Source organism: Apteryx mantelli, chromosome 3, assembly GCF_036417845.1.
Source record: "Apteryx mantelli isolate bAptMan1 chromosome 3, bAptMan1.hap1, whole genome shotgun sequence".
In the NCBI taxonomy this organism is placed as follows: Eukaryota; Metazoa; Chordata; class Aves; order Apterygiformes; family Apterygidae; genus Apteryx; species Apteryx mantelli.
In genome coordinates this window covers 109,114,265-109,130,158 of record NC_089980.1, presented here as the reverse complement: position 1 = coordinate 109,130,158, position 15,894 = coordinate 109,114,265, and the positions used below count along the sequence as shown (strand labels likewise).

At 35.2% G+C, this 15,894-nt stretch overlaps 1 protein-coding gene and 1 long non-coding RNA gene across 3 annotated transcripts in view; one reads left to right on the top strand and one right to left on the bottom strand.

The window, feature by feature from the left end:
* Nucleotides 1-14,089, top strand: part of LOC106492518 (uncharacterized) — a 38,192-nt gene extending 24,103 nt beyond the window's left edge. Inside the window, exons 3-6 of one of the 2 annotated variants that reach the window (XR_010883813.1) lie at nucleotides 7,364-7,470; nucleotides 10,514-10,652; nucleotides 10,728-11,273; nucleotides 13,519-14,089. This is a non-coding gene — a long non-coding RNA (uncharacterized lncRNA). Of the gene's footprint in view, nucleotides 1-7,363; nucleotides 7,471-10,513; nucleotides 11,274-13,518 lie in introns of both variants that reach the window. The other variant, XR_001294009.2, reaches the window with a different exon arrangement.
* EYS (eyes shut homolog) overlaps nucleotides 1-15,894 on the bottom strand; it is a 956,188-nt gene that overhangs the window by 668,830 nt on the left and 271,464 nt on the right. The gene's annotated exons all lie outside the window — the stretch shown is intronic.

Genomic DNA, 15,894 nt, shown 5'->3' with positions numbered 1-15,894 from the left:
TAGTTTTTGTACAGCTGGTTACATTAGGTAGGCAGCAACTTCTGACCATCAGGGTAAATTGCTGAAACATATTGCGCTTTAGAAATTTTGGCTTGTATAACAAGCCTTGGAGGCATAAATACAAGACAATGCACATTAAAACTGCCCTACACATGCAGTCACTTTGGTTTCTAAATCAGTAGATGCAGAAAGGTGTCTTCAAGCTATGTTTCTATTCCATCCCAAACACCAGCTGTGCAATGTTCTGACATAGCTGAAATTTTCATCCCTGTTGATTGCTATTAAAAATTCAAGCATATCTCTCATTTTTGCCTTATTGTTAACATCTGCTTATTGAAGTATTCCCTAAAATTGATATAAAAAATTAAGATAAAGAAGTAAAATGGGAAAATAAATCAATAACAGTAATACACAGATATATGTATAACTGTTACATGTGGTTATATGACATTCTCATCCAAGTTGAAGTACTGAATATAGAAAAGCCAACATAAATTTTTATTTGACAAATTAAAAATAAAAGCTTATAGTAACTTTAAAGACTGTAAATAAGGATCATAACCTATGTACGTTTTTTCTCTGTATTTCAAATTAGTTATCAAAGTATTGCAGCACTGACAAGTATTGGAAAAAATACTATACTATGCTGAAAAACAGGGGTGATGGTTTCAGGGACCAATTCTAATACCATGTAGACTGTTTTTTTTGTATAAAGTTTATCAGCAAAACAGATTCAGCAGGAATACTTAAGAATATGCTATTTTCTATAAAAATTAATGAGTAACTGTCTGTTTATTTTTCTTCTGCAGACTCTCAAAAGATACTTTATGAATTTAGATAATAGACATTTAACAGCAGAGTATTTAAAATCATTTTCCAGAAATGTCACATTTGCACTCTTCAGACATTTCCTTTTGACAAACCCAAATGCCTCATGACAAAAGTGATTTTTAATAGTCAGACCATGACACTTAAACTCTCCAGGGAGATCATCACGTTGTGATCCATTCTGACATAGTCCATCCACACAGTGATTAATGGGAATTTCACTACATGGGTCCTTATATTCTGGATGGCAGGTATATCTGAAGCTATTAGCTGGAACCTCACATTAAGGGTTACTGTCAGGTCCAGCAGGATTTGATGTGCATTCGTTCACTCTTATCGAAGAAATATTACTTCTGGGGAAAAAGTTTAATGGTTACCATTAAAACTACAGCTAGGAAAAACTTAAACAGATTGGAAGGAACAAATGTCAGAAATTGTTTCATAAGTTAATTAAAAACCCAGACAATATTTTCACTATCACTAAGACCCTTACACTCTAATGGGCTGGTAATTTCTCGTCCAATAGTAGATTTACTAGCAAGCAAACCCCTCCTGCCCACCATCCCCCCTCCTCCCAGAAAACAAAACCACAGAGAAACCTGAAAGAAAGTGCTGTTATCTGGCAAATAATTTAGGCGTAAGTATCAGGTGCCTGCTGCCTGCTAGGCCATCCAGAATCCTGGGTGACTGGTAGATGTGTTTCCCTATGTGTCAGGTGCCGGTGGCATCTGTATGGTGGGCAGAGATTATCCTACAGTCAGTCCAGAAGACTCATGGGGGTCACCTCTGCGCTGATGTGCTTGGACTGACCCATCTACCTGCTCTGGCCTCAGACCACACAGTCATTTTAGAGATACATGTCTGCAGTTTTTCCTTGAAAGGACTGAGGTCGTGCTACTCTTAAAATATGGCTGGAGGAGGTACTTATGCTTTGTATAATGACTCCATAGCTAAAATAGTTTCCTTGAAAGTTATATCTGGAGTTCTCTAGAATGCATCTGCTCATTTATCTGTATTTATATCTATTCAAATATCCCTTCTTTTTTAACATAATTGCTCAGTCTGTCTCCACCTAAATCTGCCCGAGGCTGCCCGTGTTCCTTACTCCTTTTCTTGTTTGATCAGTATTCACCTCATCTAACCTGAACCGACTACAACTCAGCATGTAGCACAACCTGCTTATCAAGGCTTCTTTTCTCACCAAGGAGCTATGCATTTCATGACAGGAAATCAAACCTATCTCAGACACCTGCTCAAGAATGAGATGACCTGTTCTCCATATGTGCTCTTCTCTCCACTATAGAGGCCTAAAGTTATCTAAATGCCTGTAATATCATGAGTTAAAATTAAACCTTGAAAGAACTGAGCAGCTGTCACTCTTTTGAACTAGTGGGGGTGAATCTTGTGATAATATTCACCAGCAATCAGCCAGGCATAAGGGAAACTCCCTTTATTCCTAGTAGAGCATGTTTGGTCCCTTAATATAAATCTCCCCATGTACAAAATCACAGTTATATGTAAAATTACCTCATTGGTTTTCTTTGGATTTCTTCTGAATCCTTTTTTTGATATATTACTTTTGAATATCTTAGTAACTTTTGAATATCTTGGTAACAACAAGAGTTAGGCTATAATCTTAATAATGCCCGTCGTGCCTAATTTTGTCTCACTGTTGCCTTGCCTTCTCCACTGTTCATTTTCTGCATACATCTAGTGTCTGTCTCTTTTTTTAACTTACATTTGAAACTGTTTGTGTAACAGACACTCTTCTGTATGTGTTCATATGCTGTCTAGCACAGTCAGACCTTGCAGTGAACTGGAGAGCCAACTCACCATTATAATTGAAATAAAGATAATTAGTAAGCACTGGATGTAATATTAATAATACACAACCCACTTTATTGATTTGGTTTTCAAGACAGAAGTGATAGTATGTTACCACTTTTATAACACAATACCTATCACAATGAAATATTACTTTTGCTTGTGTCCTCTGGAATTTCTATGATACTCAAATATATATAAACAGATACAACTAATAATAGCACAGATGAACAGTATAGAGAAGGAATACTTCAGGGAAAAACCATCACCCTTGGATGACGGACAGGAAAAAAAGAATGCTGCTATTACCTCAGAAAATACAACAGGAAAGCATATTACTATGACCATCTGCTCTAACAAATACATGTTACTGTTGTATTAAAGTACAGTCCCAATTACAAAGGATACTGCAGAAGATGCAGTTTTCTCTGCTGTCTCCCTTTGCATATATGGTTGGTTTCTGGAACTCAGCGATCACAATGCACCAAGTCATTGTTAGTAAAGACACTTAGAACTTCAGCAATTAGATTTCTGTAACATAACTAAATTACTCTCCAAATGTTTTTAAAGCTTCATATTTCAAAATTAAAGAGTGATAAATGACACATATATGACTTTACGAAGGCTTGTGCATTCTCTAAAGACTGCTCATTTTCACAAGCAGACCTCTTCATCTTACAAAAACTGCAATCTGGGAAATGATATTCTGGTCCTATGAGAACTTAAGGTGTCATTTCTTTCCCACTCTAGCCCAGGGACAAGTCAAAATGTGCGTTTATGTACACATAATTTGAAAGAAAGTTAAGCATATGTGTAAGAATGTGTTTTATTTAGAGTGTTTGTACATTAATTTCTGAACAAATTATTCCATACTTCTATTTATCAATAAATTGATAAAAATTCTAGCGTGAAATAATTTCAATAGATTTACAATTTTCTATCCTTTAGGTCTGAAGTGAATTGTTTCAACAGTTTAAATCTCTTGCAAAGTTTTCTCAACTAATTAATAAGCAAAAAAAAAAAAATCTTTCCAGGCCAAAAGTCATTTTTTATCCCATCATATCAGTATTTTCTGATGAAGAAAGATTTTATTGAATATTGCTCAAAAAGCCCTACTGGCAACTAAAAAGTCATTATTACAACTTGCATTGAATTTTACATTATAATGATTTTCTGACAGAAAATATGGTTTCTGAAGACTTAAAAAATATTTTAACAGGAAAAACTTGTATACATCATTTGAGCTCAATTTAATTTGGAACAGAAACTTTTAAATAACCTTCTACTTACACCTTCTACTTACCCCCACTCCCTTTGGTATCAATAAAATAAATGTACATTTTAAAAAATTCTTGACATCACAAAGGTTCCCCCCTTAGTCATATTAGGTCGTTTACTGCAAACACTAACATGACAAAGCTGACAACGTGGCTGTATCTGTCATAGGCAACAAAAGCAGATTTCTTCTCGGCTACAATGAATATCTTTTCTCTGAGATGGATTTGCTCTAAGACCGGAGCCAAATACAGCTTGGTCAGCATAGATCAGTCCTGATTCAGATCAGGACTGGACAGACCATGCAGAGTTAGATGCATACTCTATATAAGCCTCGATCCACATGTCTGTCTTAGCCTCCTCTAGGCTTTTACTAGGCAACTACTCCATTATAGCCAATAATGATTTTTTTTGTTTGTTTCACGATCAAAATCCAAATAACTACAGCTCTCCAATTCTATATACTCTTCTACAGAGTCACAAATCCTTTAGAGCAATAAATATTAGAAGGATTTGGGAGACAGACTATGGTTGGTGACACACAGATTCTAGTAATGTCACATGGTGACACTGGAAGGCAGGTACACATCTTAACACCACATTTCAGATAACTGTTCGGTTAGGTTTTGTTTTATATTTTTTAATCAAATTTTCTTATACATGCAGGCAAAATTCAAATTAAGAGATTTCAAAGACGAGAATCTTTTAGACTGGCTACAACACAAGACAGCAGATTGACAACAACAAAAATTTTGACTGACAAAGACAAAATAACAGCACTATAGCACACAAAGCAGAAAGACTACTATGAAACCAGAACTGGAAAGAACCGAAAGAGGTCATTCATTCAATCTTCATCCCCCAGGCAGAATTAGCAGGATTCTTGACAGCAGTCTTTATGGAGATTTGCCTGACTTATTCCTAAAGATCTCCAGGGTGGGAATTCCTAAACTCTTCCCATCAGGCAATTCATCCCAATGCCTCGCTTTCCTTACTATTGGAAAGCTCCTAATAATTTCCAACTTCCCTTGGTGTAATTTAAGCCCCTTACCTTTTGCTCTTTCTTAAAACAGCTTATCTCCTTTTTGAATACCTTTGATATCCTTGGCAACTTAATGTGTCCTCATTCAGTCTTTTCTAGACTAACCATTCCAGTTATCTCAGTGTCTGGTCATTTTTATTGCCTGCTCTTCTGGACTTCATCCCCAGCATTCCTGGCATGTGGAAGCCCACCGGGATGGCTGTCTGGGGGAGACGGCATGAACGTAGCCTGCCAGGCAGCAGCAGGAACGGGCTGCTTGGCAAGCGGAGGCAGCGGGGAGCTGAGGGTGACAGCGGGGCAGGCTGGGCAGCAACCTCACCTGCAAGCAGCACAGTGTCACTGTACCCATAGAAGGAGAGCTGAGCAGGTCCAGCAGTGGGAACTAGGGTCAGGCACAGCCTGGTGATCACCAGGCAGCCTGTAGTGGTGAGGCAGGTCTGACATCAAGCTGGGCACCCGGGTCAGCAAGGCAGGAGGCTGTTGGGGCACTCAGAGCCCTGACATACAGCAGGGACTTGCATCACTTTGTGCACAAGGAGAACCCCTGTTCAAATACGCCAGCATGGAGCTTTCTTTTTCTACCACACCAGTACATTTCAGCATCACATTCAGCTCGCATTCTCCGCATCCCTTTTTGCAGACTGCTGCCCAGTTAGTTGTTCCCAATCTGTATGTATTCATCTGTTTATGACTGCCAAAGAGGACACTTGTCTTCATTCAACTGAATCTTCTTTCTTTTCCAGGCCATTACTACAGTTTTTGTCTGTATCTCTCCTAAGTTGGTGTCATCTGCAAGTATAATCACAATATTCACTATTTCATCATCCAGGTCACTGATGAAAAACACTGATTATTAGTGGACCCAGAAGACTCCAGTAAAACCCTTTTACACACTGTAGTGAATCACTAATATGTTTCTTCTGTTTTTTTTTTTCCAGTGACTTATGTACCATTTAGTGGTAGTTTCATTGAAACCATGTTCCCTTGGTTTGCTTATAAGAATGCTGATGCACTCAGGATATATATCACCTACTTCTTCCTTATCCTAATGGTTTATTACCTGTTGAGAACAGACACTGCACTGGTTTCACATGTTTTGCTCTTGAGAAATCCATGTTACTTAGTGAGTGACTTACATCTTTCGTTATCTTCTAAGTATTTAAAATTAGTTCATCTTTATATTTGCTCTATTTTTTTTCCCAAGAATTCAAGCTAAACCTGACAGTTCTGTAATTCACCTTTTCCTCTCTGCTCTTTTCTACCTTTCTGTTATTTAACTTATACACCAGCTAACAGCTCTGAAATTGCTCTGAATAATTTCTAAATAACACACTGAAGTTGTGGCCAAACAGACCTGAAAGTAGGCAGGTTTATCTAAGTGTTTTCTAGATTGTGCTTTCTTTCTTACAGATTAAGATCTTCCTTTTAGTCAGTTGACTGTAGTTGACTTTTTTATTGAAGACAGAAAGAGAAATGATATTGAAAACTTCTTGGCATCATCCATTAATGTCTCTCTCTCTCTGTTAGACAGTAGACCAGTACTTTCCCTGATCTCTTATAAAGAACTGCCCAAATATCAGATTCAGATTTTCCCCCATTTTTTTTCAGGGTACTTCACCTCTTCTTAGATATAGCTCAAAACAGTAGAACAGGAGCTAATTTTCTAGAAAGTTCTTTTAGAGGCATGCCTTCATAAATTCTGCTTCTAGTGATCTTCAGAATTTCTTTGTGGAACTCTGATCTTCCTGTCACTTTCTCTCCTCTTTGTACTTCCCTCCCAGAAGGATGCATTTTTTTCCACCAGGGAGGGCTAATGAGCATATCACTTTCCCCTCTCTTACCAGCCTGACTTGAATGACCATTTCTACCGCTTTGGACAAGTTGGACCTTAAGCCATACAATTTAATAAGGAGATGTAATAAACCTCTTGATCTAAAATGTGTTTCTTTCAAAAAAACTTCAAACCCAGGAAAAGGGACACAAAAGCCCAATATAGCTTCCAAAATTCTAGGAACACTTTTGTCATTTCCAGGAAAAGATGGATTAGACCTAGAGAAAAAAAGGATTAAGTATAAACAGAGGTGTATTCTACCCATCTTACAGAAATATATCAGAAGACTTCTAGCTATAACAGCAGAAGTTTGATTACTGTAGCACAGCAGGTGACTCTAGATTCTTGATTACTTACACTAAGAAGCCACAGAATAACCTTTTGTTCTGACTGTGCTTGCTGGCTCAGAATGTGTCAAACTATATCTTATCATTTCATGATATGATGCGTTAGAACAGGACCTAGTGCTATTTTACAACTGCAAAATAATATAGCCATAGAAGAAGAAAAGAAAAAGAAATATCTTATGAAACAATAACAACTTTTCATTTTCATTTTATCAGAAGGACTGCAAAGACCCCAGTGTTTGTGGCTTTTTTGGAAGAGCATCGAGACGTAGTAAGAAAGTGATAGATATCACAGTACATATCTTGTTTCTTATCACCAAGAGGTAATTTATTACCCTTTCCTCACTAATCTCTTATATTAACTTATATGCAAAACCCAAGACATTTCTGTATTCCTGTATTTCTATATTCCCTGATGCATAATGGAAAGATAAGACTAAGAAATTGTCTAATAGCAGTAGTTTTTATTTTTCCATATCATTTTATGTTGAATAATGTCAGAGATCAGTTTAGGCCAGTGGCACACAAGGCAACAGGCACAAACTGAAACACAGGCAGTTCCATCTGAACAGGAGGAAAAACTTCCTCACTGTGAGGGTGACAGAGCACTGGAACAGGTTGCCCAGAGAGGCTGTAGAATCTCCTTCTCTGGAGATATTCAAAAGCTGCCTGGACGCGATCCTGTGCAATGTGCTCTAGGTGACCCTGCTTGAGCAGGGGGGTTGGACTAGATGATCTCCAGAGGTCCTTTCCAACCTCAACCATTCTGTGATTCTGTGATTTTGTAAACATAAAAAACATAATAATCATTCACAGGACTAGATTTGTAATCTAGAGCTGAAAAGTATCTTACAGCTCAAATGTTTCTAGTTTAATGAGAAAATAAATAACAGTGCTTGATTCTCTTACAGCACCCATAGCCAGATTAACTCCAATTAAAATGATGGTGCTTCACCAGCAAGAAAGTAGAAGCAGAGACATCCCTCTTCTTAAAAGAGAGAAAAATGAGGAAAGAAAAAGTCCTCAAAGACTTTTTCCAAAATGCCCATTTAGTAAGAGCATATTTCTTAGAGGATATATATATATTTTTTCTTGTTGATGGTTTGTAGGCAGATTATACAGGAATATTTCTGTCTGTGTAGAATAACAAAAAACAACCCCTCTTTCTCCTTGCTTCCTTTTTCAGTGCTCATATAGGCAACAATCATGGTTTAACAGAATATATAAAGATGGCTTCTATTTTGAGTTGTTCCCTTTTTTAGTACTGTTCTTTGGTGCTACTTTTTAATGGAACTGATTTATAATTGTTTGCTGGAATTACTTAATTTTACTGATGTATCTTCCATAGCCATCACCCATTCATTTTTGTTAGCCTTTTATCTGAATGGGTATCACCATCAAAAACACTCTCTTTTGTATCTATTGTGCTGATCTATTTTGCTGAAAAGAATAGGAAGAATTTCACATAAAAAGAATTAAAATCTAATGAGGGAAAAGAGCTCTTTTTTCATTCCTCAATAGAGAACACAATTAATTCAAAACAGCACTGTTTAAAAACAGTAATGGAAGCTGATGGAGAAATTTACTTTTTTTGTCTTCAAAGCATATATTTACTTGACAGGTCTATACAATTTCCCAACACTCAATATTTCTTAGTAGAAGAAATTTCAGTAGAAACCCAGCATATGCAATGAACTACATGTTTGCATACAAAAGCAGTTAATAACAATATAAATAATAATAGTAATTAATATGTATTTTCTAACTTTAGGTAATTACACAAAATTTAGTTCATCTTGACATCTCTGTGAAAAAGCTCAGTGAAACATGAAGGTCCCAGTAAAATCAGCACAAACCGTGGGCAGCATTGCCATCCTGCATCGGTCATGTCTCAGAGAGATTGCCCCCCTGTTAAAATTCATATGGCAAGAATGAGAGGACAGAATGACCTGCTCCCCATAGTGTGATCTGACACCCAATTAAATAAAGAACTCTCCAGGGTAATATTCTTATTTTAGAGATAAATTAGATCTGTTACAGGAAAATCAATTCAGTTACTTAATTTAAAAGAGAATGGCTTCTGAAGCGCAACATAAAGTTAAGTAGATTCTGGAAATCCACTCTTCCCATTGACTGGACAGACACTGACGGGGAAGAATGTTACAAAATTCAAAGACACTGTGGGACTGTATGCATTTCCTAAAGGCCATAAACATTTTTAAAGGAAAATTCAGGAAAATAAATAGACAAAAACAAAAAGGCACTAGCCTGCTCTTTATGCACACACACGGCATTCATGGTGTTAAGGTATGCAGACACTACAGAACCAAAGTTTTGGAGTTGAGCCATTTGTTAGAATTTGCTGATAAGCAACGTGCCCGACAGAGAGAGAGAGGCACATACACATGACCTTTAATCCATCATATATTTTCTAGTTTATCTTTTGTAATATCAAAGACTAAATGTAATTCTAAGCTCCAAATATGACCTTTCATTTCTTATCAGAGAGGAACAACATATGATATCAGAAAGGCTGAGGAAAAAAAATAAAAAGCTTCTACTAACAGATGAGTAGAAAAAAAAGGTGGGTGATACATAAAGTACCAGCTATAGACTTCACTAAAGGTTTGGCTGGACAAGTCTGTCAGCAGACAACCTCAAGAATTTTATACTTTTACTCCTTATTAATGCAATCAGAGCCATAGAAAAAGAAAACTGAGAAAAAGTTAATGAGTTTTCAGTAAATTACAGGACCAGAAGTACAAGATTAGTTTAACAATGAATTGTTGAATGAGGAAGTTATTTTAGAGAAGGGTAGGAAAGCATAAAGACAGAACAAAACATACATGAAAAACTAAATGAGTGTATAGAAATGTCAAAAGTAAAAGTAAAAGTAAAAATGCCATCCAAAATAAGATATGTTAATATTGCTAAAAAAAGTGGCAATAGAACAAAGAGCATTCTGGTTTTGTCCATGCAAATACACTCCAGAAAAAAATTTAAAATCAGAAATTGCCAAACAACAAAGCACATCACAATTCCAGACCGCTTAGATCCTTGATTAGAATTTTGAATATATTTAGTTATGTGTGTTGGACAAATTACATATTAATAATACTCCTACTTTTCAGTAATTGCAGTTTTGGAGTAGACAATTGTTAGACATATATACCACATATATACAATTTATATTTAGTAGACACAGCATGTTAACTCTGGTAATAGTAGGAAAAATACCAAATACCATGCTTTGATTATCAATTTAACTGCTTTACCAATAGTATGATTTTAAAATTTCAACTGTCTACAGCTGTTTTCTGGAAAAAGGTGTCTAAAAAGAAATGTTCTTTGCATTTCTAATATCAGAAACAGAAGAAGATATAGAGTCTGCATCAATGTGAAGGACTGGACAGAGTAATATGCAGCCTAAAACTCAAGCGTCAGAAGTCTGTAAGATAAAGAAGTCTAAGAGAAAAATGACTGAGGACTATGGACATGACTGTTGGTGTGTGTCTATACATCCCCCTGCCCCTGTCCCATGTACATATGTACATCTATATATTTTTTTTTTCTTGTCAAGGGAAAAATACGAGTGCTCCTGCTTACAGACAAATGCTTCAGTTCTCCTCAACATTACAGACTGTAATGTGTGCTGTATCCATTACCGGCTTCATTGTCCCTTCAGGAATTGTCTTGCCTAGCTATTTTGTGGAGCATTGTCCAAGGTAGGCTCTGGAAGGTATATTAGATCAGGGTATTATAAAATAAAAATACTCCTGATATTATTTTTGATCATAAGTTTGTCTTTGTCTTGCTAGTTATACCTGACAATGTAGAAGGGAAATGAGAACTTATTATTTCTCTGTCCTCTACTGGCTTAGAGCTCGCTTATGTGACAGAAATAAACACTTCCATGTAGTTGCCTTTGTACGGTGACTACAAACAGGCAGACTCAAGCTTAACAGTACATTCAGTTTAATTTAGGCTTGTTTTTTGTTAACAACTCAGTAATTTCTGTCTCTGTTTCTCCTTCTTGGAAATGAGGAACAGACTTTCATCATCTCTAAGGTGCCCTGAAGATGAGCTAAAATCTGTAAAATGTTGAAGATGCAAAGTTTAGTGGAATGTAAGTGCTACCTTTAACATTTAACTTTAAAATACTATCCATGGCCACACAATCAATGTGCAGAAGCAATTACTGTCTGCAATCTTACAAGTTTATTGCTGTCAGCATGAGAGTAGTAAAATATGAAAATATCTTCATACAAAATTGTAATGATCTGTATGACTTTAGAATTTCTATAGCACTCAATACTTTCTAGATTCGTTCTGCATAGTGAAAGTTCTAACAAATATCTTGAGTGCTCTTCTTCCTTATCTTAGAGATACATGAGTATCTTTCTTTTTTTTTTGTTTCTCACTCATGACAATGGTCTAAATAACAACTCCCTATACCTTCATAAATGTAGTCAGTTGGCCATGCAGCTAATTTTGCATGCTTACCCTTCTGTTTAGCATTACTTATGTTTTGTCTATGCTGGCTTTATTCTATATGCACAAATGACAATGAAAGAGGTCTATTTTCTACAAAAAACTATAGCTATAATGACATCAGTGTATGCCATCGATAAAAGGATACACAGTGAAGAATAGGGGTACGACTGATCCCATTTTTAGGGTACACACATCAGTAGTTCACTGTCACGTTTTGTTTTTTCAGTAGAAGACTGAATGGAGCTTGTTTAGTATTGGGCTGTCTAATCCAACATTTCACAGAAGCAATGCATGAATCTATTAACTCCTCTAGAAAATATCGTGGGGTAGAAATGTGTAGCTGCTACCAGCCAGATTCTTCTTGTTCAAAGAGATTATATGAATACATACAGAAGCTGATATTTCTCAGATGTTGTGAAAGGGAATGAAATTACTTTCTAGTGCTGATTCATTTTTTTATCAGCTTGAGTATTAATCCTTACTTTTTTTGGAGGGGGGAGGTCAGATCTTATTAACTGACAATTATTTGTGAATGGGCTGATTATATCAGTGAGAGATCTTCAAATATGATAACATATTACATTAATGGATCAGACAATAAGAAAAATACAGAGAAAGCAGATATATGAGGCACAAATGAAAAATAAGCCATTGTTTGGATAGTTAAATCCTTTATAGGAGAGTATGCATTTGGTCAGTTATGAAATACAGCTATAAAAGTTTTAACAAGTCTTTAAAATAACTGTTTAATATTAGAGAGCAGCCATTTCCATTCCATTGTTACTGCCCTTATAGCACTTTTAGAGATGAATAGACTCAAGCTGAGGGCTGTCACAGAGATATTTCTTGACCTGGGGGATTTGCAATGGAATATGGCAATATCTCTCAAGAGATTGCTGTTTTGTGTCTGCTTTTGTTAACAGTAATTCAGTGTCTTATTATCCACTTTGAAAATAAATAGCATTGTTTCTATTAGAAAAATGTCAGATTTTTAAAAGTCATTGCAGTTAGGGTTGTAGAATTTAATTACCATTATGGATGAACAGTTAATCAATAGAAATATTCTTCTTTATTTTTTTGCCTCATAAATGACAGCATATTTTTTGAAAAAAGGAAGGAAGCCAACAATTTTTTCTTTTTCTATGGCAAGAAAATTTCAGTTACCACTGTCATGAAGCACCATACTGGTAAAGATAAGAACACGGAAGAAAACTGGAATTATAAAAGAGAAAGTAACTTAATAACATTGGCTATTAGACGTAATAAGTTCAGTTTCCTTCATGACAGTGAGAATTTTGCCATCTGCTCCCTTAATCATAAGTTTACTTTCTCTTTCTTTATCACAGTCTCCCTTACCACCAAACCCTTGTAAGAGACCTTTTTATTAACTTTCCAAAGTATGTTGCTCCTCTCATTTGCCCTTTCTTGGCTTCTCATTTCCTATTTTCATCACAATGCTTTCAGCTTCTATATTTTTCCTTCTCCTATACTTGTTTTCATGCTTCCTTATGCTGCCTAGTATGTGCTGCTATATAATGAATGATTTGCAAACGCCATCATGTGAATTTTCATCTTGCTTATCCTTTTACTTCCTATCTTTTGTAGAAACTCTCTGTAATTAAAAGGTGTATGTTTCAAAAATATTTTTTATGATTGTGAGTCTTGTTTTGTTTCTTTTTAATTTACCAAAACTATATAATTTTCAGTCGTTGAGGCAGAAAGCTCACGAAATCACTATTTGTGTAAGAATTATACAAACAATGAAAACTCACTGAAGTAGAAATAGCCCATCTTTGTTTGCACTCATACATTTATGTCCTCTTTCTAACAGCTCATAAAGATTAAGTTTAAAAAATAAAATCTTCCTGTGCTTCTAGGAACAATATAAAGAAACAGAAAGTATGGTTACCAGTGTATTATGGAATGCAAGACATACTTTGAATATACAGTGTTTGTGCCATTACGACTACTGCAGAAATGACTTGTATTCTTCTATCCAGTATTTTTGTTCACATAAGTGTAGAGGTGCAGATTTTCCTTTGCTTTTAATGTGTATATGTAAAGGTTTGTACAACAACTTAAAACATGCTTGAAAACTTAAAACAGAAATATGACAATTTAAGATATGACAACTTAAAACAACTTTCATTGCATTATCTTGTTCTTCTAGGGAAAATAATGAATGTAGGTAGATGTATATATTTTGAATTTGTGTTTACAGAAATTAAATACACTAAAATATTTAAGTACCTTTTCCCTTTTAAAAGCAAAAGAATGTTGCATTACAAAACCATTAAAATACTTCTTACTTTGGAAAGGTAACACAGACAAACTGATGTCTTTCTACTGCCTTGACATTTATAATTTTTCAGTTTGTAAGCAGAGATTTCACTGCAATTCCCTACAACTGACTGAACTGAATATGTAAATAAAAAAAACTAAAGTTTTGGGAGAATTATTTTATACAAGTTTGTGTGTTCTAAAAAAAAAAAGTGCATCCTGCAAAAAAAGTTTGTTCAGCCTATCCAGCTTTCTTTTTGCAAACGTACAACCAGTCACTTCATCCCTAGAACTGCCTTTAAAGAACTAAATGATTTTTTAAAGTGAAATAATGAATTAAGTTTATGAACAATAGTTAATTAGCAAGTACAATAAAATCAGGATAACCTACTGCGATAATAAAATATCCTGAAAGGACATATGATGACATTCTGTACTTGTGTTTGCTTATATAAATATAAATATACATATATGTGTGTGTATGTCTATACATACACATACATACACACTTATGAGAGACAGAAGGAGAGACAATGAAGACATCATCATCCAATTTACAGATTGCATACAGATAGCGTTGATGGCACCATCCAGATGTAAACCAACTTTTTAATACATGTATTTATTCTTACTAGGGAAGTGTAGCATTTAAATTGAGCAAAAAGCCATGAACGACTCATCTTCTCCCTTTCCAGGATTATTTTGAATATATTGTAGGTTACTATTTTTATTACTCCTGTCAGAAATCTAGCTGTAGTTAATATGTCCATCAAGAATATCTAGGTTTTTATGAACTACTTTAGTATAATATAGCTGTTTCAAATGACAGTTTTTATGAAGTTAAATGCAATTAGTAAAAAAAAAAAAAAATCCATTGAGAGAATTTAAACTGAGAAACATAAATGACAACAAGGAATCCTTCAAGAAATGTCAGTAGATGCTTTAAAAATGTCAAACCTACAATTAAAGCATATGTCTAGATAAAAGAGTCTTAAAAATATATGTAGAACAAGTATAAGACCGGATAATTTCATATAAATTAATATCAGTTAGAAACTGGAAGTTGCAGAATAATGATAAAGGAACTTAACAAGTAAAAGTAGAAATCTGTGACAAAAGATGGAGATGTAAAGAAGTATAGCAGAAGATAAATAGAGCCTATCAGTTCTTTGGTTAGGGAGAATACCCATTTACGGCCCTTTTTTTTTTTTGAGTGTTTCTTTTCTCAGGAGGCACAGGTTAGAGACCCCTTTTAAATTATTATTAGCTTAATTCCAAACAATGAATAACAGTCACTATTTTTTTTCCTTAGCAAAACAGTGACAGAGAAAGAGGAATAAGATATTGAAGGTAAGGTTAAGCCACTTGTTTCACATTTTCAGGATCCAAGCCTGCTGGCCAGCATGGAGGGTTGTTCTTTGCTGAAAGGCCTGGCTAAGCATTTGTTGGTTTAGATTCTGTCCTAGGTCCCCAAACAGGACATTTTTTCTTAGCCTAATCCATCTATCGGTCTCCTAAGCTGAGGCTGGGACTGATCAGCATCCTTCCATTGTCCCATGTCTCACTTACTATAATCTCAGGTTTTGACTGAAATGTACACAAAATTCCAGCAACCATTCCCATATAGTAATATCTGAGTGTCACAATGACATAACGATTTATTCAACGTGCTACACAATACATCTTAAAAAGCTAAACTAAATGGACCTCTCTTATTGTACTGGATTTAAACAGCACATGGTTAAAGTAAATGTTACAGGGAGGAGAGAAGGACACGTTAATCATAATGCTGCAGAGTGAAAAAGCAAGGAATGGCCTTGTAATTCTTATTTCTACCTCCTTATTTTGCAAATACTACAGAATTTATTTTTTCTTTTTTAGAAAATAAGATTCTCATAGCTCATGCCAGTGTTAAAATTGTTACCTTTTTCCGCTAAGTCCATGCCTTTTATGACTAACATATACATAATATA